The sequence below is a fragment of the Pipistrellus hanaki genome (genome assembly GCF_964339955.1).
Source record: "Pipistrellus hanaki genome assembly, chromosome: 16".
Classification (NCBI taxonomy): domain Eukaryota; kingdom Metazoa; phylum Chordata; class Mammalia; order Chiroptera; family Vespertilionidae; genus Pipistrellus; species Pipistrellus hanaki.
Genome location: NC_140518.1, coordinates 17,996,149 through 18,006,979, shown reverse-complemented (window position 1 = coordinate 18,006,979; position 10,831 = coordinate 17,996,149). Strand labels below are relative to the sequence as shown.

Here is a 10,831-nt window from a genome sequence, read left to right as displayed (position 1 = left end):
GAGACTTGCTCAAGGTCACAAAGCTGGTATAAATGGTGGGTAACACAGATTCAAGCCAAGGTTGTAATGCCTTTGTGTGATGTAACCTAAAATGAACTGAGTAAAGCACACAAATCTTTCTGCACATACATTAACCATTGTAATCAATAACTAGATCAAGATATTGACTATTTGCATCAACCCAGAAGGCTCCCTTCTGCCCTCTATCAATTTCCCTATAAGTAATCACTACTCTGCCTCTCTCACCATAGATAGATAGGTTTTTTGTTTTTTGGAGGGTTGGTGAGTTATGACCCCAAAATTCCATATACCACTCCTTCACCTTGCCATTTTAGCTGTAGGATTCAAAGCTGCTTTAGCTCGAACTTTTGAAGCACTCACTGTAGAGACTAACTGTTGGAAATGGCTTCATACTCAATTTCTTGTTTTGTTCTGAAATCAATACTTATTGATTATGTTTTAATCCTCACCCCAGGATATTTTTCCCATTGATTTTTAGAGAGAGTGGAAGAAGAGGGAAAGGCAGAAATATCGATGTGAGAGAAACACATGGATTGGTTGCCTCCGGCATGAGCCCTGACCAGGCAGGCCCTGGGTAGGGGAGAAGCCTGCAACTCAGGTACTTGCTCTCCAACGGAACCCAATGGGGACCCTTCTGTCCACAGGCCCTCGCTCTATCAGAGCCAAACCAGCTAGGGCTCGATACCTATCTTTAAAAAGCCAAAGAAACTTCTGGATGAAGTAGGTCCAAAGGGTTGTTATCAAACCTCTCTAAGAAAGACCAGACACAGGTTCCTTGACTGAAGTTATTTGGTGCATCTATTTCCAATCATGGTGTCTCATGGGGAAATGGATAACCAGGAAAGGTCGTCTCAGTTTGTGGAAGCAAAGACTAGCCAGGCAGAGCACGGAACAGTGACTGTTTCGCATCATCTTACAGCACACGAAAAAATAATTATGTTCAGACGTCGAAAAATACTTATATTCAGACATCTTCCTCCGTTGACTTGCTGTTTTATGTTGCAAGGAAAAGGAAGAAGAAAGGGGAAGAAGATCTAGGTGGAGGGAAGTGGGGGGAAATAGGACCTTCAAGGAAGTGTTTAATGTGGTGACTTTCCGTGTCTGGCGGACTAGGTCTAAAAAAACACATTTACTTGTTGTCCAACCTGGCAGTGACAGAGGTGACGTCACAACTGCACCCCAGGCTCTCCAGCTGTGGTCGGTGAATTTCCAGCAAGTCTAGATACCATAGCCCCCCTTCTCCCTGCCACGCCTCTCCCAGCCCCTGCTCTCCCCCGCGGGCTTTCCACTTTCTTCTGATTTCCACCGAAGCAATCTACAGAGTAGAACTGAGCACAGGGAGAGAATAACTGACGTGAGCAAGCGATCGATGACGCCCTGGAGGGACACGGGCGTGAGGTGACCCAGGTTTGGGGGAAATCTACAGGACCGCTCTGGCCATCCAAGCCGGAGGACAGGCCCGGCGTGGGCGCACGTGACAGAGCAGCACCTCCAGAGTGACATCACCCCTGGGGGCGGGGCCGGCTATAGGGCCTTGTCTGCTATAGAGCTCCTTCCCCTTTTCTCCACCGAAAGCCGTCGACCCCTCTAGTCACAGCCCCCTACCCCCAACCCCCTGCACACCCCCCGAGGGAACAAGAAATGCCCGGACCGCACAGCGCGGCGGAGCCAGGGATCCACCTCCGGGCACAGGGAACGGCTCGGTCCGCGCTCTCCTGGTCGCTCCCCACCCCCAAGCCGCGCAGGGGGCGGGGGCGCGCGCCCCACCACGCACGCGCCCCACCACGCACGCGCCCCCACGCACGCGCCTTCCCTCCGCGCTCGCGCCCCTCCCCGCCCGGCCCGGAGGGGGCGGGGCTGCGGGCTGCCTCGCTCGGAGGGGGCGACGCCCCCGGCGCGGCAGCGGCGCTCGCGAGCGGCCGGTCCGGCGCGGGCTGCTGGGAGCGCTGCTCCGGCGGGGCCGCGGGCACAGCCGCCTCACGCGAGCCGTCGTCGGCCTGGCGGGGGAAGCCGCGAGCTTTGCCAAGCGCCAAGCCCGGGGGCCGCCAGCGCTGCCCTCCCGCCGCCGCCGCCGCCCTCTGCGCCTCCTCCGGCGGCCCCGCCCCCGTTCCCATCCCCCTCGCGCTCACCTCCCGGCTGTGCCGCGCGAGGCGGAGCGAGGCGCCCGCCGCCGCCGCCGCCGCCTCTCTGAGGGGCGAGGACCTGCGCCCGCGCGGCCGCTGACAGGAGCACCGCTCGCGGCCCGCGAGGCCCCGCCGCGCCTTCCGGAGGCGCAGACCCGCCGCGGGCGCCGGGGCGCAGCGAGGTGCGCTGGGGATCGCGGCGGCGCCGGCGGGCGGCGCGGACCTCGGAGACCCCGGGGGGCTGGGGCTTGACCCCCCGAGGTGCGGCGATCCCCTCTGAGCGCCAGGTAAGGGGCCGGGCGCAGCGGGAGGAAGGAGGGGTCGCTGCGGTGACAGGGGCTTTCGCCTCCGAAACGCCTCGCCTCCGGGGAGGGAGAGGGGCGGGGGCGAGCGGGGAGGCAGCGACAGGAGCGGCGGAGTGCCTCCTCCGGGGTCGGGGTCCGAGGCGTGGGGGAGGCTGGCTCCAGATGTGGCTGGCACTCAGGGTGGCTGCTTCATCCTGGGTCCGGGGGTCGCTCATCACTGGGGCGTTCACCGAGAGGTGTCATGGAATTTGGTACCGAGAGAGCCTCCTCCGGGTGACGGGGACCCAGGATGAATGCGAGGCAGACTGCTAAACGTGGCAGGGAATGTGGTGCAGAACGAGTTGCAAAATATGCCCCCCACAATGCAGCAGCAACAGCAGCAGCAGCAGCATGAAAGTAGTTGTGAAATGTGCCAGGTAAGACCAGAGGGTCGGTAGGTTGGCCTGCGTGGCGTTGAAATGCACGGTACAAGTGTTATTATGGATATGCATTACCCCCCAGGACAGGAGGCGTAGTGTAAGAAGGGATTATTAATAAGGCTCATTGCTAGACCATGTATCACAGGAAATCGACAGCAGCTAGGATAGGCTATTTATTTATTTATTTATTTTTGAGTTCTAGAGCTTGGACTCACCTGGAAGAAGAAAAGCAGATTGTGTCTGGCTGTGAGATGGGAAAGAAAAAAAAAAAAAAAAAAGGGCTAACATAATCCCAGGTTTTGACATCAGCATGTAGAGCACTGATACAATGGTATCCTATGCCAGGTGTCTTCTCTCCCAGGTGTGGAATGTTTAAAATGTTTTTTTCCCCACCAAATGTAAACAGTGATAATTAGCACGAAGAAGATGTGATGTTTTGGGTGGCATTCACTCTCCGCTCCTCTCCTGGAAAAGAAGGAACAGCACAATTTCCCCCCCTCCCCCCCCACGTCTTGACCATAATTGTGAGTTGAAGATCACTTAGGGGAGGGAAATTTCCACCCCACCCCCCACCCCCCACGTCCCTCTGTCTTCCTTTTTACACAGGTGAACATATCAGGAATGAGGAAAACAAAACAATATGGTGAACAAAAGGGATACATTTTTTTTCAGGCATTTTGAGGGGTTGGAGCCAAAACCTATTGCAATGTTTAATTACAGTGAATGACAGGAGTGATATATGTGTTCCTGTTCTTGGTTGTGTGGTGGCAGAATAGGGAAAATAGATTGTATGCAGTAAGGTGGCATAAGAAGCAGCAACATGGATACTGCCAGTGAGTGCTTCTGCAGCATTACCCAGGTAGATCATCTTAAGCACAAAAAATAAAATATTAAATCAACGTTCTCTCTCTCTTTCTCTCTCTCTATCTCTATCTGTCTATAATTCATATGCTGCAAAACATGGTGACTTCTATTGAAGAAGAACATTTGTGTTTCGAGAGAATTGTGAGAACATAGCTTGAATTTCAGAGGTAACAAAAGACGAGCTTTTTAATATAACTGATGTGTATACAGCCAATGAGTGTCTATACACCATAAAACAAGAAGAAATGCCTGGATGTGTTCATTAGGATGAGGTTAATTATTGATGGATTTTAGTGTTTTATGTTATAATTCCTGCAGATAAGCTGTATTACTTGCCTGAATGTTGTGCTCCTATTAAGGACAGCAAGTAATTTGCCAGTAATCTGAAAATTAATACTGATTGGCTTTTCTTTCTTTTTTTTTTTCTGGATCCAAATTCAGCTACTGAGGAATCGTTTGCTTCAAACACAAGGCTGGATTTTCTTGGGGATTAATTTTGGGTTTTGGTCTCTTTTCTGTAGATATATTCCTCACCTAGAGGCTGGCTATGTTGAGGCTAAAGCAAAGAGGAGAGGGCCGGAGGAGAATAAAGAGCAGTTCTGTTGGGTCTTCCTGTTTTGTTCTGACTATAAGCCATATGTACTGCCACCCCCTGCTGTCTGCAGAGAGAGGTGTTGCAGAGTCCCATTCTTTTCTTGTTATCACTGCCCCCTTGTGAAAGGGAAGAAATTGATAGTTGCACTTGGGAGCTACCACTCTTCTCAGATTGTTCTTGATGGAGTGCTTATGTAGATTTATTAATCACCTGTTCACTTCAGAGGGGCAGGGCTTCAAATGTACTGCTCATCAGCCTTCAGGTTTAACGTTTGTTTTTACTAATAGTATCTAGTTTTAGTTAATTCAAAATTCTAAAGATATTCTCAATATATTTGGGAAGATGGTGCAGTACTATTGTTAGTAGTAGTACCCTTAGTAATATTTCATCCTTGCATAGCACCTGTTATGTCCTGTGATACATGTTTAAATTAGTTTCAACACCCAATGAAGAGTGTACTGTTACTTCCATTTTACAGTTGAGAAACTGAAATACAGAGATGTTAAGTAGCTTGCCCAAGATTATGTAGCTAGCGAGCAGAAGAGTGGAGTTTCAATTCAGGAGCTCTGGCTCCGAACTCTGTGCTCTTCACCAGTATACTTTATTGCCTTCTCAATCAAATTAGTATTATCACACATCATTAAAATGTAGGTGCCTATCATAAAGCAAATATTATAGATGTGGATAAACCTATGTAAAAAGTAAGATACATAAATGTCAATCCTATAAATACATCAAAAATTATAATATGAACATTTTTGTTTAGGAATTTATTTTTTATTTTTTAATTTTTTAAATATATTCTATTGATTTTTTACAGAGAGGAAGGGAGATATATAGAGAGCTAGAAACGTCGATGAGAGAGAAACATCGACCAGCTGCCTCCTGCACACCCCCCACTGGGGATGTGCCCGCAACCCAGGTACATGCCCTAGACCGGAATCGAACCTGGGACCTTTCAGTCCGCAGACCGACGCTCTACCACTGAGCCAACCCTGTTTCAGCTAGGAATTTATTTTTGTAATTTATTTCTGGGATCATGAGTAGAGGAGTATCAGTACTTTTTTAAAAAATATGTTTTTATTGATTTCAGAGAGAGGAAGGGAGATGGAGAAAGAGATAGAAACATCAGTGATGAGAGAGTATCATTGATCAGCTGCCTTCTGTACAACCCACTCTGGGGATCGACCCTGCAACCCAGGCATGTGCCATGCCCGACTGGGAATCGAACCGTGACCTCCTGGTTCATAGGTTGATGCTCAACCACTGAGCCATGCCCAGTCTGGCATATCAGTACTTTTTATGGTTAAGGAAATATTTGTGATGAAGGTTGGCTTTGGGGGAAACTTTAGAAGTAGAAAGTTATCTTTAAGTAGTTTGATATGTATATGTGTATGTACACATATATGTGTGTATAGTATCTCTGAGAGTATACTAACACCAGTAAACCTTTACTGCTAATTTTCTCTAGGAAAATTAAATAGAAGTTATCTATTTTTCTACCTTTTCACTTATTTATTTATTTTTTAATCCTCACCCGAGGATATTTTTCCATTGCTGTTTGGAGAGAGTGGAAGAGAGAGGGAAAGACGGAGAGAAATATTGATTTGTTGCCTCCTATACTGGCCCCAATCAGGGTCTCAGCCAGGGAGAAGCTTGCAACTGAGATACATGCTCTTGACCGGAATCGAACCTGGGACCCTTGGGTCTGCAGGCCGATACTCTAGCCACTGAGCCAAACTGGCTAGGACTTATTATTATTTTTTAAATAGTTAACAAAAATAGATTGGATGCATATGTACATTTTACCTCATCCATCAACAATTGTCGGCTCAGTCCTGGCTGGGTAGCTGGATTGGAGAGTTGTCTCACACACGAAAGGGTTGTAAATTCCTGACCAGGACACATACCTAAGTTTGGGGCTCAATCCCCAGTTGGGGCATATACAGGCGGCAGCTAATCGATGTTCCTCACATTGATGTTTCTCTCCCTCTCTCTCTAAAAATCAATTAAAAAAAATACACTCAGGTGAGGATTAAAAAGAAAAACTAGCTCTGGCTGGTATTGCTCAGTGGTAAAGCATCGACCTGCACCAAAGAATCTTAGATTCAATTCCTGGTCAAGGGCACATATCTGGTTTTCAGGTTTGTTCCCTAGCCCTATTTGGGGCTTGTGCAGGAGGCAACCAATTGATGTTTCTCTGTCTGTCTGTCTGTCTGTCTTTCCCCTTTTCTCTTTCCCACTCTCCCTTCTTCCCTCTCTAAAAATCAATGGAAAAAATATCCTCAGGTGAGTATTAAGAACAACAAAAAAAACCCTAAAATAACTTATTTGCTCAGATTTTTCTCACACTTAAAACATTATTTTATAGGTATTAACTATATATGAAGTAATACTTTAAAATGTGTAAAACATAAAGAATATCAGTGCAGCCAATACTCATACATCTTCCATCCAGTTTGAGAAATGGAATGTCACCTTGTAACAATTATTTTCTGCTCTTAGGCAAACTTTCTGTCATTCTGTGAATCACATATCCTGTGTAATCAAACACTGCCTTCACTTTTATATACATTTGTTAATAAGGGAATTCAATATAATCTACAGATTATGATTACAACATTTTGGATGTATGCTTATATACTTGAATACATTGTCATAGACTCAGATCATGCTCTGTATTTATGTTGGCTGGTAGTTTATTTTAGCATACTTCACTTACAAAATCAGATTTGTTGTTTGCATCTTTATCATAGAGTTTTACTAACATTTTTAAAAATTAGATTATTTCCCTCTTCCATCATTGATTCTTTTTTAATTTTTTTTTTCTTTTTCATTATTGATTCTTGACTATCCTTAGCTTCCCCCCTCCCTTTTCCCCATAAATGTCTTTGCTCTTTTAGTATTTTCTGAATTGACTGTGTGTGCATTATTTTGAATGGAGAAGGAAGTAGGTCTAGAAAGGAATATACTAAACTATTGGGTCGGCAGCTAAGTAATTGCGGATTTTTTAAAGAAAATCAAAGACAATTTTTTCATGGAACTAAATAACTTTATTCTGTAATGTATTGCCCATTTTGATCAATGACCTTTTGCCATCTTTCAGGCAGCATCATAATCCCACGTTCAAAAAACTTCTGGTTTTTATTAGCAAAAAACTGAATCAGGTACAATTTGACATCATCATCATTATTGAAATTTTTACCATTCAAGGAGTTTTGTAAAGATCGAAACAAAAAGTAATCAGATGGTGCAAGGTCAGGACTATATGGTGGATGTGGCAAAACATCCCAACCAAGCTCCATTAATTTTTGCCGAGTGACCAAAGATGTGTGTGGCCTTGCATTGTCATGATGGAATACAACACCTTTTTGATTTGTCAATTCGGGCCGCTTTTCTTCAACTGCATTGTTTAATTTCGTTAGTTGTTCAATGTAGACATCAGAATTGATCGTTCGGTTGGGTGGTAAGAGTTCAAAGTAGACAATTCCTTTGTAATCCCACCAAACTGATAACAAAACCTTCTTTTGATGAATATCAGCTTTTGATGTTGTTTGAGTTGGTTCACCTGGCCTGCTCCACGATCTTTTCCACTTGATATTGTTGTAAACAACCCATTTTTCATTGCCAGTTATCAGTCGTTTTAAAAATGGATCATTTTCATTACGTTTCTTTAGCAAATCGCAGCTGCTAATGCGTTGCGTTAACTGTGATTCTTTCAGTTCGTGAGGAACCCATGTATCGAGTTTTTGAACATAGCCAAGTTGTTTTAAGTGATTTTCAATGCATGTATGTGATACATGAAGCTTCTCTGCAATCTCACGTGTTGTACTGTGACAGTCCGAATTGATTATTGCTTTGATTAGGGCGTCATCAACTTCAACTGGACGACCAGAGCGTCTTTCATCTTTGAGTGAAAAATCACCAGAACGAAATTTGGCAAACCAATTTTGACACTGCCGTTCTTTTAAGGCTTCGTCACCATAAACAGCACATAACTTTTTATGAGCTTGCGATGCGTTTTCCCTTTGCGGAAATAAAAAAGCAAAATATGACGAAAATGTTCCTTTTGATTTTCCATTTTTCAACGAACGCCAAACAAAAACTACAAAACAGATCAAAAAACTTTTTTTACTGATTAAAAGCTGAATAGCCAACTATCAAATACAAAATGTGTTTTACATTTGTACTACGTCTGCAAACCTAAAAATTCAACTGAAGCCATATATGTGTGAAACCCGCAATTACTTAGTTGCCGACCCAATAGTAGTTCCGAAAGGAAAATATTAGGGTAGTTGATATTGATGAGATATAAGGTAGAACCACATGTATGTAAAAGAAATGCGTCAAATTCTCTCCTTATTATATTTCTTCCTTTTACACTAGCAGTAAAATTGAATTTTTGGGACATACTGATTTGTCATATTAGTTGAACTATATTGGATTGTATTTACACAGAAAGAATCACCAATGTTAGTTGGAATGTTTTTACTGATGGTACCCAGATTTTATTTCAAGGAGCTAGAGTAAACTATTGCAGAATGCTTTTTACTTTTCTAGTCTGGGCAGGATAACAAATGTTATAAAGTAGTTTGGAAGCTAATTTAATCTTTGGACTCTCCCCCGCCCCTGAATGAATTGAAACTTAGCACTGTTGTATCTGCAGAGCGCCTATAGTCATCAAATTCTATTATTAAATATACTGTATAAATAGTTTAGTCTTTGTCAAAATACCATGAACATTGTCACTTGGTTTATTTCAGTAGCTTATTTTGTAGAAACTTGTTAAGGAGATGTATAGTGATGGAGAGTACATATCTTTGGAGTCTCTTTAAAAATCTGTGGAGAGAAATAGGTTAAAAGAAAAAGCTTAGACTTACCGCTATATTTTCCCTCCCAGTGGTCTATTTTCTTTCTTTTAGAGGATATTTTATCTTTAGTACTTAATATTCATGATAATACTGGATAAAGAATAAGAAATTGGTTTCTGAGTTTTGGAAGGCTAGAACAGATGGAGGATGCAATAATGAAAAAATTTTCTGGTAAAGAAAGTTCTAAGTAATTATGATACCTTAATTATGGAAACAAATTTCTTTTACTTAGTTTATTTTATTTGAAAAATTTTATTAATCGTTTGAAAGCTTTGTGGATGCTATAAGTATCAGCTAGTTGCTTTTTCATGAGTTACACATTACAAAAATACGTTACATTCAGCTTTTGTTAGTTCTTAAATAGTTGAAGATAATAACAGTTTAAGGTAAGTTTAAGAGGCAAAAGAATTAAGTTGGTATCAGTCTTATCATGTCCTGTCTTTCCCCTTTCTTCTCCATAATATCAATCTCTGCCTTTATTCAGTGCATGGTATATCCTACCTTTCAAATTCCTTAAAAAAACACGCGCGCGCGCACACACACACACACACACACACACACACACCACACACACACACACAAAACAAGCAAAAACAAAAACAAACAAACAAACAAAAACCCAAAAAACTAACCAACTTAGCCCTGGCTGGTGTGGCTCATTGGTGGAGTGCTGCCCCATGCACCAAAGATCTCTGGATGGATTCCTCAGTCAGGGCACTTGCCTGGGCTCCTGCCTCCATCTCCAGTAGGGCGTGTGCAGGAGGCAGCTGATTGAAGTTTCTCACATGGATGTTACCCCTCCCATCCCCTCCTCCTCCCCTTTCCCATCTCTCTCCCTCCTCTATCTCTTCCTCTCTTTTTTTAAAAATAAAATAAAATACTTTTATTGATTTCAGAGAAGAAGGTAGAGGGAGAGAGAGATAGGAACATCAATGATGAGAATCATTGATCAGCTGCCTCCTGCACACCCCACACTGGGGATCGTGCCCACAACCCAGGCATGTGCCCTGACCAGGAATTGAACCATGACCTCCTGGTTCATAGGTTAATGCTCAACCACTGAACCACTGCAGCTGGGTTCAACTATTATAGTATCTTTTGAGTGAAAAAGGTTTTGCCTACTTTCCTGGGTGGAGTTGGGCATGCCATTTTTTTGTCAATTCTCCTAATGCACCTGTTAAGTATGAACATTATAGTAGTTGTCATATCACATTTTTATTATTTATATGCCTTATCACTAGCTTGTGAGCTCCTTGAAAGCAGGCACTGTGGCTTTTCATATTTTATGTTCAGCATTAGCATAGTCAGTACATAGTAAATAGAGCACCTACTAGTGCATTTTAGTTGCTCTATTTATAGAATAAAGATTGTTGACAGTTGTCTGAGTTATGCCTTTGAAACCTCATCTCTCTCTCTTTTTTTTATATATCTTTATTGATTTCAGAGAGGAAGGGAGAAGGAGAGAGATAGAAACATCAATGATGACAGAGAATCATTGATCAGCTGCCTCCTGCACACACCCTACTGGGGATTGAGCCCACATCTGGGCATGTGCCCTGAGGGAATCAGACTGTGACCTCCTGGTTCATAGGTCAATGCTCAACACTGAGCCACGCCACCCAGGCTCTCATCT

The 10,831-nt window shown here is 43.7% G+C and overlaps 1 protein-coding gene across 7 annotated transcripts in view; it reads left to right on the top strand.

Annotated features, from left to right (window-relative positions):
- Positions 1 to 1,909: 1,909 nt before the first annotated feature.
- Positions 1,910 to 10,831, top strand: part of TANC2 (tetratricopeptide repeat, ankyrin repeat and coiled-coil containing 2) — a 248,763-nt gene continuing 239,841 nt past the window's right edge. For 5 of the 7 annotated variants that reach the window (XM_084861644.1, XM_084861642.1, XM_084861641.1 and 2 more), the window contains exon 1: positions 1,910 to 2,431. The gene's annotated coding sequence lies outside the window, so the exon portion shown is untranslated. The remainder of the gene's footprint in view (positions 2,432 to 10,831) is intronic. The other 2 variants (XM_084861645.1, XM_084861643.1) reach the window with 1 other exon arrangement.